At 35.3% G+C, this 15,172-nt stretch overlaps 1 protein-coding gene and 1 long non-coding RNA gene across 3 annotated transcripts in view; one reads left to right on the top strand and one right to left on the bottom strand.

Annotated features, from left to right (window-relative positions):
- The window catches only part of LOC138127735 (fatty acyl-CoA reductase wat-like), a 220,339-nt gene that overhangs the window by 128,453 nt on the left and 76,714 nt on the right, over positions 1-15,172 (top strand). The window lies entirely within an intron of this gene.
- LOC138127740 (uncharacterized) lies at positions 3,303-3,736 on the bottom strand. Its single transcript, XR_011158360.1, has 2 exons — positions 3,586-3,736; positions 3,303-3,529 (listed from the first exon to the last, which is right to left on the bottom strand). It is a non-coding gene; the product is annotated as an uncharacterized lncRNA (long non-coding RNA).

The following is a 15,172-nucleotide window of genomic DNA, read 5'->3' as shown; positions in this document are numbered from 1 at the left end:
TCCCTTTTTCTTTCTGGACGATACATCCAGAACATTAGCATGCATCAAATAATTTTTATTAGAATAGATTTTTAAAATTTTGGCAAGAATTCGTTTAATAATGACTAATTTTAATTTAAATAAATTTGTACCTAAAAATCAAATTGTTCTGAACAGGCCTGTTCTGTAAACTTTATTATAACTTATATTTTTTTTTAGAATACATTTAATTATAGACCTAAAAATCATTGTGTATACAACGGGCTTCCCTTTTTTCTTTTTTAATAATAAATTTTTACTATCACAGATTTTTGTCAGGAGTTCATTTAACAGTTATTCATTTTAATGATTATAAAAACTATTGATTTTGTACTTAAAAACAATTTAGTTTATCACTATCATAGTTGTTTGCTACTACAATTAGCGTGTGTTCTAAACAAGCCCATATATGTAGTAGTTTCCTTAAATATATTGATTTTTGGATAAAAATTCTCATTCAGGTTAATTTGTTATTTTAAGTGATCACTTTTCTATTCGACCAAGTGGCGTCATAAGCATAGGGGACAAATGTTATATTTTTTGAGAGACATTTTTCAATCGATAATTTATTGAAATTATTCGTTTGTATTCTTACTTCTCGTTCTATCAACTATATCTAATTCCCAAGTTGTTACCGCTAGTTGGCGATGTCATCGCCCACCCAGGAATATATCTAATAATAATCAAGGTAAGTAGTCTAATATGTGTAACTTTTTAAGTCAGATTACACGGTGATGCAAAATTTGATTTATAAAAACCTGTCATCTTAGAGGAGGAACTTTTATTGAATTGCCAACTTATTATAAAAATAAAGTGTTGCATTAATGTGAAAAATAAAAAACAAATACATTCAAATGCTTAAAACAAGAAAATCTCAAATGTTTTGAATACGCATTAGAAAGTAAGTACTAAGTAGGTATATTAAATCCAGCTGATAAAAATTCAGAGAGACCATGCAATTATAATATTGAAAAATATGAAAAATTAAATATAGAGTACCCAGTAAATATAATTGAAGAAAATATTCAAAAGTATGAAGAGTTTTTAAGTATTGCAATAAACGTTTATGAAATTGAAGAAAAGGGGGAAACTGTTCAGTTTGCCTGAACTTGGCTTGAGGCGTCGGCCATCTGCCACCCAACCCCCCGCCACGTAGTTATATAATAGTGGTAGTTTTAGAATAAGTTTCACTTGCAATTCAGAGCTTGACATTAGGGCAAGCGTAAGTCATTTTTGTACACTTATAATTCAGAGCTCGACAGTAGATCAAGTGTAAGTCGTTTTTGTATGTGAGAGATCACCAAACATCTAGTGTGTGTCTTAATAAAACATACAATAATTATTCGCCTTTGATTCACGCGCAACAAAAACGATACATATAGAATTGAATTTAGATATCCAAGTCAAAGTTATAAAGATAGAAAATGTGTTAATCATGGAGGTAGTATTGACAGGAGGGAGCACTATTTGAAAAAAGCGGAAATATCGCGTAAATGCGCACTGCCATAAAGTGGTACTAAATGCAGAGCGCACCAGGTGCCTTTCCAGTGGCGTTGTGAAATTGGTATTTTTCACTCTCTTTGCAATTCTTCCGAATTACAAAAAGTTCAACAATAACAACAAAAACAATAAAACACCCAAACACAGAAAATCCACACCAAAACGAGTGGTTTTTACGTGAGTACACATACAGCCGAAAGTAAAATAGCTGAAATGCCTAAATTACCCTTGTTGAGCACGCCACTGAAAAGATCCGAGCAGTTGACCAACAGTGTCGTTAACGCTTGCGCGTAGTTTGAGAAGAGTCATAAACAGTGTTCGGACAGATTTAGGCGATTTAAGCAGTGGGGGACTATTTCATGAACGTGCGGCACAGTACTTGCAGGGCGTCGGGCCCAATATAATTTCACGATTTAATAATGGTTTGTCTGTTTTTTGAAGCAGTACAAGACTCGACAGATTACCTGGCGTCTTATAGTTTGAATATTGTTTCCATTATTATTTGATAATTTATTTTTTACTTTACAACCTTATCGAATTTTATTCAAATAAATTCGCTAAACTCTTGGTACGCCACCGGACATTGCTTCCGTCTCACGCTGAATAAAAACGGAACAAAAACTCGGTAAAAACCATACAGTCGACCTGTTCCGCAATAAACACCATCGCAAGTCGGATTAACTAGCATTATTCCGTGCGCTGATTGTATTTATAATATGAAACCACATCAGTAGTGAGCGATTAGTACTTGGGCTACTTGGTTAACGTTTTTGCATGCAATTATATTATGAACTGATTTTCCGCTTCATACCTAACGCCTATTTGAATCCGATCTCTGGTCATAAAGTGGTACTAGAGAGTGGCCGACCGATACCGCATCTAAAGCATTGACGGTATAGGGAATGCTCCCTCCTGTTAATACTACCCCCATGGTGTTAATCTATTACTTTATAAAAATCATGTTGTACGAATTAAAAACATCAGTGGTCTATTGAAAAGTCAAATAACAAAAAGAAATAGAAAACGTTACTTGTGTCAAAAATATCAAAGATCATTTGAAAAGGAAGAAAAATATAATCAACATGTATATATGAAAAAACAATTGTTGAACTACCAACAAAAGGAAAAACACAAGATAGTTTATATCAAATGGAGCAGAGGATTGGCTTCCATATTCTGTAAGTTTAGATTTGGAATGTCTCTCAAAAAAATGAAAAATATAACATATCTTAACAAACATACCAAATACCTTGATACACCTGACGATTTATTTTTAATAAACAATGGAAGTTTGAAAAATTGAATGAATGAGTAATGAAATACTAGTTCAAATTGGAAAAAAATATAATCAATATAGAAAATTAAATACAGGTGTCCCAGAACTCGCGCCCCAAAGAAAACAGACAAATGCCAACGACAATCTCCGTTCTAAAAATGCAAACGAAGAACAATTAATGGCTTGCATAAGAGAGTTGTGAAACATCTAAGATCCACCAATTCAAGAAAGGGAACTCTGAGGTGTTAATGTGATTAAAATCGGTTGCTAAGTTTATAAATTGTCACAATTAAATAATGTCAGAATGACATGTCCGCTAAAGTGTCAGCATCAATATGTTAGGTTAAGGCAGATGTCATTCAAGATGTCACATTCGCCATCGATCACATGAATCTATGTACAGAGTGATCAACAAGGACGGAAGCTGTTGGCAACAATGACAACATGATAAGTTGGTAGCATTACATTTTCAGTTGTCAATTTTGACGGGCAAATTCAAACTTCAAAATCAAGTGTCATTTTTGTATCAATTTATTAATTAAAATGGTTTTTACACTAGAGCAAGACATTTTTATTGGTATGACGTACTTTCGGACTGGAAATTTTGATGCTGCTAACGGTTGGCAGTATTCCACGGAGCACGGACGATGCATTTCACCAATTTCAATGTTCCCCGAGCAAGTTGTTACCTTAGTTGCGTTTAGGCAGCATTGCACGAGATTGGTGCAACGTTACCTGCAAACAGGTGATGTGAAAAGGGCAAAACCTACAGGTAGAACATGTACACTCACAGAAGATGTAGTCGAGAACGTTCGAGGTAGAATGGAACAAAGCCCTCGAAACTCAATGCGAAAACTTTCACTCCAAAAGGGTGTGATTCTTATTTAAAACACACGCATCCAATGTTCTTTATTGGGCACGTTTAATGCAGGACCTAATAATTCTTACGTACCATTAAAAATCCCGTCATTCCTTTTCCTTACTTTACAGGCTTGTGATATGGAAGTTGCCTAACTATTTTAAAGAAGAAACTAAAGTTCCACCCTTACAAATTTTCCCGGATCCAATCCATGCATCCCGCAGACTTTCAGCTCGAAAATAATAACGCATGAAACATATTTCTGTTTCTCAGGAGGGGCATGGGGGCACGGTCTGTCGCTTTTATGAATATCGAAACAGTGGGCCATTTAGTTAAGTATGGCTAATTACTTTTTATACTGTTTTTGGTCGTTTTGTACGTATCGTGTTTTAAAACTACCAACCCGTAACATAACCTAAATTTTTTGACATTCACAACTTGCAGCGGATGCCAACACTGACGCACAAAAAATTTTCATACTTTGGGAATATTTTGCTGTCATTTGCTGCCAACAGCTTCAGTCCTTGTTGATCACGCTGTATTTTTATTTTTTTAAATAAAACAACAAATGACGGTTCTGAAAACAACCTTGTTTATTCTAATGCACGTGAGCTTATCGTACAAAACAGGAAGAAAAGGTATAACACAAGCCAAAAGGGATTATGAAACGAAAAATAAATACAATCAGAGGAAGTGCTCAAAGGGGCCACCATTCATTTGCAAGCATAATCGTGCCAGTCGCAAAAGATTCAGTTTAAAATTCGTAACCATTTCAGGAGTAATTGTGGCAAAAGCTTCCTGAACGTAACTCCTGAATTGTTCTCCTGTAGTAATAAGGCAATAGGACCGCACAGGCCAGTGTCGTGGACCACCACAACTTATCAATCGATGAGAATACTGCTGATCCAAAATTTCTCGAACTTGTCGACTGAAGTGTGGTAGTGCGCCGTCGTGTTGAAACTAGCCGTTAGCATAAATAAGAAGTGGAATGTCTTTAAGCAAATTGGGAAGTTCTGCGTTCAAAAATTATCCATTCAAAATTCTGGGTGAATGTCTCGCGCTTACCATGCAGGAAATTCAAAAGATCCTACCTAAAGAGGGAAGTTAGCTGACATGTAAACTAATTTCTATTGAAGACATATCACACGATTCTCTAATAGATCAACCCACAAATTTATATAAAATCGTTGCTGAAATGCTCTTGAAAATAGAGCATGTGGATTTACTTCATTTCCACATTCTCCGTAAATTATCAACATTTCCACATAATCCGCTGCAGAATACATGATGAAAGAGCACGGTTGACCACGATGGCGGTACTAAAGCGATTTGAAGTGATTTGAATGAAATTTTGACACTGACGTTTCTCAAAAGTTTCATAGCCGGTCAGTTTATTGAAAACGTTAAAAAATATGCAACCTAACCTAATTACGGGAAATAGACCTGGATGGCTTAAAATGCTTTGATTGGTCGAATTAAACTGTTCTTTTCTTGAATACCGTTCAAGATAGTAAACATTTTCATTGAGATTATTTATTTGTCCTTTTATGAAGATTTCTCCTTTTTTCTCTGGGGCGCGAGTTCTGGGACACCTGTATGCCAATGATCATGACCAATGAAGATGTAGAAAATTTTGAAAACGCAAAAGTCCGCCATTATGTAATAGTGAACTTGTAAAAGATAATAAAGTTAGAGATCATGATCACCAGTGTTCGGACAGATTTAGGCGATTTAAGTAGTGGGGGACGATTTCATGAACGTGCGGCACAGTACTTGCAGGGCGTCGGGCCCAATGTAATTTCACGATTTAATAATGGTTTGTCTGTTTTTTGAAGCAGTACAAGACTCGGCAGATTACCTGGCGTCTTATGGTTTGAATATTGTTTCCATTATTATTTGATAGTTTATTTTTTACTTTACAACCTTGTCGAATTTTATTCAAATAAATTCCCTAAACACTTGGGACGCCACCCCGGACATTGCTTCCGTCTCACGCTGAATAAAAACGGAACAAAAACTCGGCAAAAACCATACAGTCGACCTGTTCAGCAATAAACACCATCGCAAGTCGGATTAACTAGCATTATCCCGTGCGTTGACTGTATTTATAATATGAAACCACATCAATTGTGAGCGATTAGTACTTGGGCTACTTGGTTAGCGTTTTTGCATGCAATTATATTAGGAACTGATTCTCCGCTTCCTACCTAACGCCTATTTGAATCCGATCTCTGATGATCACTGTAGAGGTCAATATCGAGGAGCTGCTTGTAATAAATATAATTTAAATTTACCAAAGTTTGTTCCCATGTGTATTCATAATCTAAAATACGATTCAAAATTATTTCTAAGATGGATTTTAAAATTGAGAAACATTTATTAAAAAAATAAAAAGAAGTACACTGATCGGCACAAAAAGCGACTCATTATGATTTTCTTAATAAACATTCTTGAGAGGATTTCCCTTGCCATTCAACGTGGAAACGCTGCAAGCATTCGGGGCACTTTTCCAGATTCTGCATTATTATCGGAAATTTTCGCATTGTAAATTAAAAATGTTATTTTATGTTAAATTTTAATAAATAATTCTTGAAATTATATTTGTGCTTATTTTTTTTATAATAGTTAAATTTGGATATTTTCAATGATCGGGAGTGCAATGGTCACCATGGCAACCGAATTGTTTTTTGTTTAAATAATTTATTGAAAAGTTTGCGCTACTTCCATGTTGTGTTTTTGCACCTACGACTTTATTGTGGAGTTGCTGGAACCATGGTTGCTAATGAAATAAACAAATTCGGACAAATTTTCCTTATTCATAGGCGTTGAAAATACAAGGATATAGGGTAATTTCCATCCTTTGATTTCACCTCCAAAAGTCATTTACGCATAATCCTTTTGTATCAAAGGATACTCCACATTTTTACCAAACTTATTTCAGGATCACCTGTATATCTTGAGGTTAGGCTTTCGTTTTTTCGTAGAGCGGCATTTCGTATTTTTACAAGGGTAATGCAACGGTAACTAGATGAAAATCGTTTTATTCAACACTGTATATCTGCTCCTCACTTGGCAGATTCGGCCTCTTTAAAAATTACTGGTCAAAAATTAGGGTTACTAACTGAAAAAAATTTATATGAGATGTTTGAATTTGGAATACGAAGAGGACCATCGATGATTCCACATACATATGCATTAGCTAATAATTGTTACTTTTATGATGAAAAATTGGGTAAAACAGTTAAACCATCAAAAGAAGAAGCAGAACGTAAAGGAATATACCGTGAGTTTTTTATTTTACTGAACATGGGATTCATGGATCTGTAAACTTTCAAAGGTGCTGCGCTAGTTGTGTTTTGTTTTTGTTACTAGGATATATTGAGTCCTTGTTATTTTTGTATGTTTTTCGTTTTTCACCTCTATATAAATAAAATATCATATTGAGTCCTTTATGCTTTTCTTATCTGCTTTTTTAATCGAGTTAGAAGCATATCAAATCCACCCATCCCGTTAGTCAAGCGCGGAAAAACTAGGGAAGAACAGAATGAATGAGGGTGTTGCTTGGTTTCTAAAAATATTATCATTCTACTCAAAATATCTCGTCGACTGTATTTTATTGTCAAATTTAGCACATTATTACACTGTCAAAAAAATTTAGGTTAAAAATATGCCCGCAACTATTAATACAAATTTATTATTGGGCGGAAGTCGTAAAGCAAACAACAAATGGTGGTTCTAAAAACAACCGAGTTTAATAGAACGAAAGCAAATAATAACAAAGCGAAACACGATGGTTGAAACATCCCTGTCGACCAAAACTTGATTTGTCCGAAAACAAAATCCGTGAAATAAAATTTTCATCTTCTGCCGCTTTATTAAAAGGGTAATCTTCTGGTTCGAGATGTTGCACACGAGTATAGCGGAAAGGATGAAGTCTGTTCTCATTCAAAACGCGATGTACTGATCTGCTGGAGATATCTACCTCTTGGGCAATTTCTCTTATACTCCTAGTTCCATCTTCTTTTCAACGATATTCAGTATTGCCTCTTCATTAGCCAAGGTCCGTGCGGTTCGTGCACCTCCGCCAATTTCATTTCGTTTCGGCAAAACTTTCCCTGTTTCTTGAGCTCTAGCAAGTACTCTCAAAATTGTTTTGTGATCATGAGAAGGTAGGTCAGGAAAACGATCAGAGAAAATTCTTGCTGCCTCCCTAGCGTTCCGTTCGCATTCTCCAAAGATAATCAACATGTCAACATAATCGGCAGCTGAATACATCTCAGCAGAGTTTTGCAACACGATTTCAGATCTTGAGAAAACACAATGACAAATTAAAATGTTTAAATTGTCAAGATGACACAAACATCTGTCAAAAAAAGCAGTGGACCATTTGATTATAAAAAGTTTCGCGCGGTTCGATAATATTCGATTGCGTAGCGACCAATTAAGTCCTCGATGATATTCTCGTCTGATTTGCCAGTCTTCTGTCCTGTCATTCCCTGTAGGAGCAAACTCCGGGTAAAAACCGAATATTAATTTGATCTTTAATTCCTAATTGGTAGCGGCTTAATAAGCACAGTCATATTTAATTTCACTTAATCTCAAATCATATCAAATACTCTTCTTGTAAATACTTTAATCTTACTTCAATATAAAATTATTTTGATTCCATCTGTTATTGAGTTGCCGAAATTTTTTCTGAGGTTTTCGGATTTAGACCCAGAATTAAGTTTTTAAATTTTTTGTTAACCAAATCCGTGGCGTCCGATATTTTTCGCCAAGGAACCCCCCAACATACAAATTGCTCCCCGACTGAGACCGGCGCAGTGGACCAACCCCTCAGGTAGGTTACAAAGTAAGGTACCTGATCCAAATAAGGCCCACCTAATTTTTGTGTTCAAATATCGGTTAGTAAAAACAAGTAAGAAATTTGGATGCGGGTTGTAATTGAAAGTTTATTCTTTTCCTAACATAATAGCATAAACATATAAATAAAAAAAATAATAACATAAAGAAGTTATTCCTTTTTCAAAAAAACATTGTTTGTGGGCCTTATTGCGTACGATGTGCTTAATAAGGCCCATCCATTAAATTTTCGATAAAAGTTAATAAAACATCATTTTCCTCTAGAATACTTAGATAAAAACAACTTTCACTTGCATGAACCACACAAATAATCCAAATCATCATCTTTTATTAGGCCTATACAAACTTCGTGATACCAAACGGAACAATTCTTGTACATACGCATACTTATCATTTGACAGGTGTCACATCAGGGACGATACCAACTTCCCTTATTTGATTTTCTGTCAAAATAATAATTCAAGAATAAAGCCCACTACGGTGTTAATAAGGCCCACTCCTTTGCCGGGCCTTATTAAAACCAGCCCATTTTAAAGGGTATAAGATATGATACGAAAAGAAGCTAAAAGCAGATTTGAAATAAATGCATGCAATGAAAAAGAACTTTCCAAGGAATACTGCAATGCTATTTTCAAACAGAAATTTGTGGTAAATACCTTAAAATCCTACATTTACTTTTCCCGCTTTTTAACAACACTGGTGGGTGAACTTTGCAATGTTATTTTGCCGCGAAATTTGAACATATCTGGTACGGTCATTTGTACGAATTTTATGTACTCATGCTAAACGAAGCCCTTATGTTGTCGTATATTTGGAGATTTCTATAACTAAGTCAATATCATTAGTGGGCCTTATTTTCGAGCGGGCCTTATTTGGAACAGGTACCTTATAGCTTGGATCTTTTGATTTTCCTTTTGGTCTATAAAAAACATAAATATCTATTTGCCAAGTATCATCAATACCTCTGTGTTCAAAGCGACGTGTTGGACATTTTTTCCTAACGGGTTTAAATAATTCAATATTTAAAATATCTGTAGGTGATTTAGAAATATTATTTTTCACTGATTGACAATTTCTTCAAGTTGATATTCTTCTCTATTGTTTGTGACTTCGCTTTTGGCTCTGGGCTCAGACTTTGTCCGAATTTTGGTTCTCCAGTAGATTTAGTTTTCGTTTTGCATATTTTACAATAATCCATTTAGGTAGTTGGCAATAAACTGAATTCGCTTCGCATACGACGCACTTCGGCTTCGCCTCTGGACTGGCTTTGTCAGACGCTCATGAAGACTTTGCTGATTTTTTTATTTTTTTGTAATTAATAAAAAATAAATAAACGGATATTTCATGAATAATATAATGAACATTAACAATTAAAATTAATATGTAGTAACACCTTGAGATTGCAAACCTTAGGTGCTACGATTACATATTTTCTCTTAAAATAAAAGAAACTATAGTAATCATTGTTTGGCCAACGAAGGAAGGCCAAACCAGTTCTTCAACTGTATATTTTTTTGCAGCATTTTTACCGCGATGGGTACCCTTATGGCATATACTGCAATATACATAACGATGTCCACCAGTCGATATTTTCAATCCGTTCATTCTTTGGCAGTTTGAGCATGTCTTGGTAGTGTATGACTCATCAGTCATCAACCATTTCTAACTGCAACTGTTTGTAGTCTATGTTGATTCTCTTAGGCCCGGTTTATTCATCTTAAAGTAACTTTATTTGAACGGTAATTACCATGGATCCACCAATAGCAGATTCTAAATCATAGCAACTACTGGCCAGATAAATGTACTTCAAAGTGAATAAACCGAGCCTTAATAAAGGCCTTAGTAACGGCTGAATAGGTTCGCTAAATTAAGAATTTTAAATTTTAAAATTATTTCAAGGAAACATCCAGTGATCCGTTCATCCGGAGCGGAAATGCTAGTCAGTTGTAAATTTTATTGATTCCTTTGTTGGCAAAAGTGGTACCACAGTCCTCAAGTGAAATCTGCTGGCCTTTCTTTGAAAATGTAGGTACGCGTCCGGGGCAAACCACAGCCCAAGGGGAATAAGTGTTTGATTCTGTTTGCTCCATTTTTAATTTCTGTTTCTTGATGCTGATGTTTATTAATGTATAGAGTCAGTAATTTAGTGTCCTTTTTCAGAGTTCTAATTCAACAACAAATTATGTAAGGTGAATAGGGGTAAATGTAATGTAGTTTTTGAATAGTGGCACTTTGACTTGATGCCATTCCGCTGTAGGGCTATGAAACTCATCAACAAAGTATTCCCGCATTCATTATTAAGTTATCTATCGAAATATGTAGCTTAAAAGTATCATGCACTTACAACAACAAAAATCCACGTTTTTTTAAAAAATCAGATTTTATATTACATTTTCCCAACAAAACGGGGTAAATGTAATAGTAGGTCTGCATTTCCTATGTACTTCTATGACACGATTGGCCGGGACAAATGTGAAAATATAGACAATGTGCAACAAAATGATATTTTTACCTTCTAAATTGGACAATTAATAAGGACATTAGCCACTTTACAAGAAAAAAATTAGAACAAGTACTATTTCACCCCTTTAATGAAACAATAAAATAACACAAATTGTTATAAAAAACAAAGAAAAAACTGAAAATCAACACTTATGCTAAATTCAAAAATCTTTCATCTTCTTGGCAGGTATTTAAGTAGTATTTGTAAACTCAATATGAGCACCTACTTTAAACTCTACTTACATATAAGTGCTAGACGTGGTCTAACAAAAAATAATACTTAAACAAAATACAAAATTAGAGAAAATTTAAAATTATTGCAAGTTATAACCCTGGAATTGGATGCCAATTACCCCTCCTGCCTCTCTCTGGTCGGGATGGGTAAAATTTTTAAAATATCTTCTGTCTCTACAACGTCATCATCAATTTTATCAGGCCAAATAAACTTGTTTTTGGTGTATTTCAGAAACTTAACGCTCCATCCGTCATCAATTTTGCCAGTTATCTGGCCTACGTAATGATAAACAGACTTTTTTGTGCTATATTTAACAAGAACCCAGCTATTAATTTCAATATCAGGGCTTAGAATTGCAGGGTCTTCGTCAGGTCCTGAGTTTCTCAATTCATTTAGAAATATTTCGTCTTCGTCTGATTCTTGAAAGTCGGGACTTTTGCCTGATTCCTCATCACTACTACTCAAATTTGGTATCGTTTTACGAGGTTGTTTCGGTGCCTTTGGTTTGGAGGACTTCTTAGGATTAGGTTTTTTCTTACACTTCAGTTTTGCGGCTTCTTCATTTTCTCTCAAGCGCTGTAACACTTGTTGCGAAGTCAGAACCTCAGAACCAGTTGCGACCCTCTCCTTCTTCTCCTTCTGAAGTTCAGGCTTTTGAGTCACAGTTTTTAAAAGAAGGTCCTCAAATGACACCGATGGCCGTGATCGGTCTGAGAGCAAGCCTGGTAAGGACACTGATTTGTGGGCAGCAGTAGAGCATCCGGCTATCTGAGAATTGTTCAACGTGACTGTAGATTTTTGATTCGAAGTAAAGATCCTGATGTAGATTATCCGGTGATTTTGAAGAATTTGTAGTAGGTATTAAGCTTAGAATTTCTTCTGAATTGGTATTCTGGTTGTCTTCATCATCTAAAATTGCAAAACTTCCACCTTGCTGCTCATAGCTTAAATCATTATTTCAGGGTGAGACTACTTGATCTGGCGTGTTCTTTTGTTTTCTTATATGATCATTCCACCGCTCTAGAGATGACCGTGAAAACGCGGTTTCCGGAATAACGTCGGCACTAAAAGGATAGATGCCTGCCTTCTTAAAACCATTGCTGATTACTTCGGGGTGAACAGATTTCCATGTCTGACACACGAATTCAGAAAATAATTTCTTTGGCAGTTTTCGCCCAAGATTTTGCCTTTGCCGCTTGATTAGTTTATCATCCCAGGTGTCTTTAAATGATTTAAAGACGGAGAGGTCCAGTGGCTGAAGTAAGTGGCTTGAGTGTGGGGGTAGTTTTAAGATTGTGATATTTTCCTTTATGGCTGTTTCTATTATGGATTGATCAATGTGGGTGCTGTGGCCGTCATAAATTATTAATACTGGGCGTTCGGTTCCTATCCATGAAAGGATTGTATTCATGAAGTAATTTTTGAATATTTCTGTCTCCATCCAGCCCTTTTTACTTGCGGCATATGTTATCCCAGCAAAGGCACTGGCATCGGAGGCCATCCATTTATCGTAGATATTGAGGCCCTTGAAAACAATTAATAGCGGTGCTTTTCCCCCTGCAGCATTACACATTGCAAGCACCGTGGTATTTTCTTTCCCTGGTGTGCTGATTGTTCTTGAAGAAGGTTTCCCAACTTGACCAACAACTTTGCTTTTTCGCGGATCAATGGAGAGACTGCTTTCATCTAAATTCCAAACTCTTTCGGGTTTTTCTAACAAGTCAAGATTTCTGAGTGTATTTTTCAGCAATTCAAAATATCCATATATTTGGAATGGATCCATAGCCTTTTTCCTGGCATATTCCACGTTTTGTGGGATCTTCAGGCTTAATGTGTAGCGTCTTTTAAACCCAAGAAACCAGTCTTCCCCAGGAACTCCATCCTTGAAGCATGTCTGCAAGTTATTGGCACTGACGTACTTCCCTACTAATTCAAGGACTTCTTTACGCGATAAACCGAAGCCCCATTTTTCGAGAGTTTTTATGCCGTTGGCCAATTTTGTTTCTTCTTCAATTGGAAGTTGTTGTGGTCGACCTTTATTTTTACATATTTTTCCCCTTAGACCTTTAACCCTTGAATATAGGGTAGGATACGGTATATCATATAATTTAGATGCTTTATATAGAGTTATGCGGCCAGATTTTATTTCCTGAAGAGCCAATAGCAGAGTTTCATTACTGTAAGATGGCACTTGGGTGTTTTTCTTGACATAATGTCGAACCATGATTTAAGATCTGTAATGGGGCAAATGTAATATGTTTATAATACAATTACCCCTAGACACTATATTACAATTTCCCTTACATCACTTTTTTTGGGGCATTTGTAGTATAGTAGATAATAATTGTAATTAGTGAAATAACGCTCAAATAATGGTTAAATAATGATTTTAGGGTGAAGAAAACAGAGCCAATGAATATAAAGTAAACTTACCGTGAAAACTGTGGTAACAAAAAAATGACTAACATTTACGTCGTAGCTTTAGTTGCAACTGGTTTCGACATGTGCGCATTTTGAGATGAATAACTGTAACGCGCAGTCGGTAAATACATTTTCTGTTGTATGGCAGGCTTTAGCGTTTATGGAACTACCATCACACGAGATGGCACTGGCAGTTATATATTTTCATGGCCTACTAAATCTGAACTGCGCTGCGCTTATTACGGCCGTAACAAACTAGCTGAATGATTGATTCGGCTAACCTCAAAAAATCTACCCTTAACTAGCGCCATCTCTTTAAAAATATTAAACTACAAATCAACTAAATTGCCACAATAATTTGAATTTCATCAAGGTTGAAGTACTAACATGGGAAAATAGATAGTGCGTTGCATGTGAAGAAAATAACAACAGTTATTTTCACATTCCCAGCAATCTCCAAACCAAATCCAAAACTGATAAAATTATAAAAAAAAACTAAATGAAACATTTCACTGTGATACATGTCTCTTCTTTATTAACTACAGCAACTCCAGGACCCTTATTACGATTAGTTTGGCTTCAAGACCGTGGGGTCTGTAAATTTGTGGGGCTTAAAAAAGCTTGGCTAATATTTAATTCCAAAAAATCCTTGTCAACAACTGGTTACTAGTTTGCATCCACATTTAATACAGAATTCCATATTTATCTGTGATAAACACAAAAAGTTATTATCCAATTAGTAATGAAACCAATTTTAAACATTTGTTTAAAAAAAATGCAGATTACATACTTACGAGAAAGGTATTGTCTTCCTGCAGATAGATAGTTTTACGTTTAATTTTTCTACTGTGCTCTATCCATTTTGAGATTTTGCAATTCCATTTTATATATAAATATTGTGTTTCATAATTTGATTATTGCGTAGAGGGGATTATTGTAATTATTAGGTATTCTTACGTTCATGAAACGTATTCGTGAAAATTTATTTTGCGTCAAAATGACAAAATAGAAAGTGTTAACCTAACAAAATAAACACGTTACGTGATTGTGATTGGATAATTTCAATTCAAATAACATTTTTCTGTTCCATTTCGCTAACAGATGGAGTTGGTTAAGGGTAAATTTTTTTAGGTTAGCGGAATCAATTGCTCCATTGAAAATCCGAGCTTTGTTACGGCCGTAATAAGCGGAGCGCAGTTCAGATTTAGTAGGCCATGATATTTTTAATTAATATTTGAACATGATATTACAATTACCCCATTATTACATTTACCCCTATTCACCTTACATTCTGTCTGGTCCTAACAAAAATCTAATTTAAACATTTAAAATAATGGTGGAAAACGGAATCTGTAACAAAAGTTCTCGAGATACCGAAATATGTCGCGATCGGCGGGGGTAACAAGTACCGAGTCGTACCGAGCTGATTGGTCACTTTGGTCAAGTAGGGGTTGCAAAAGTGGGGTGCTCGAGAAATGATAAAACCGAATTTGGAACG

The sequence above is a fragment of the Tenebrio molitor genome, chromosome 4, assembly GCF_963966145.1.
Source record: "Tenebrio molitor chromosome 4, icTenMoli1.1, whole genome shotgun sequence".
NCBI lineage: Eukaryota > Metazoa > Arthropoda > Insecta > Coleoptera > Tenebrionidae > Tenebrio > Tenebrio molitor.
The sequence above is the reverse complement of the archived record's forward strand: the minus strand, read 5'-3'. Positions and strand labels throughout refer to the sequence as shown.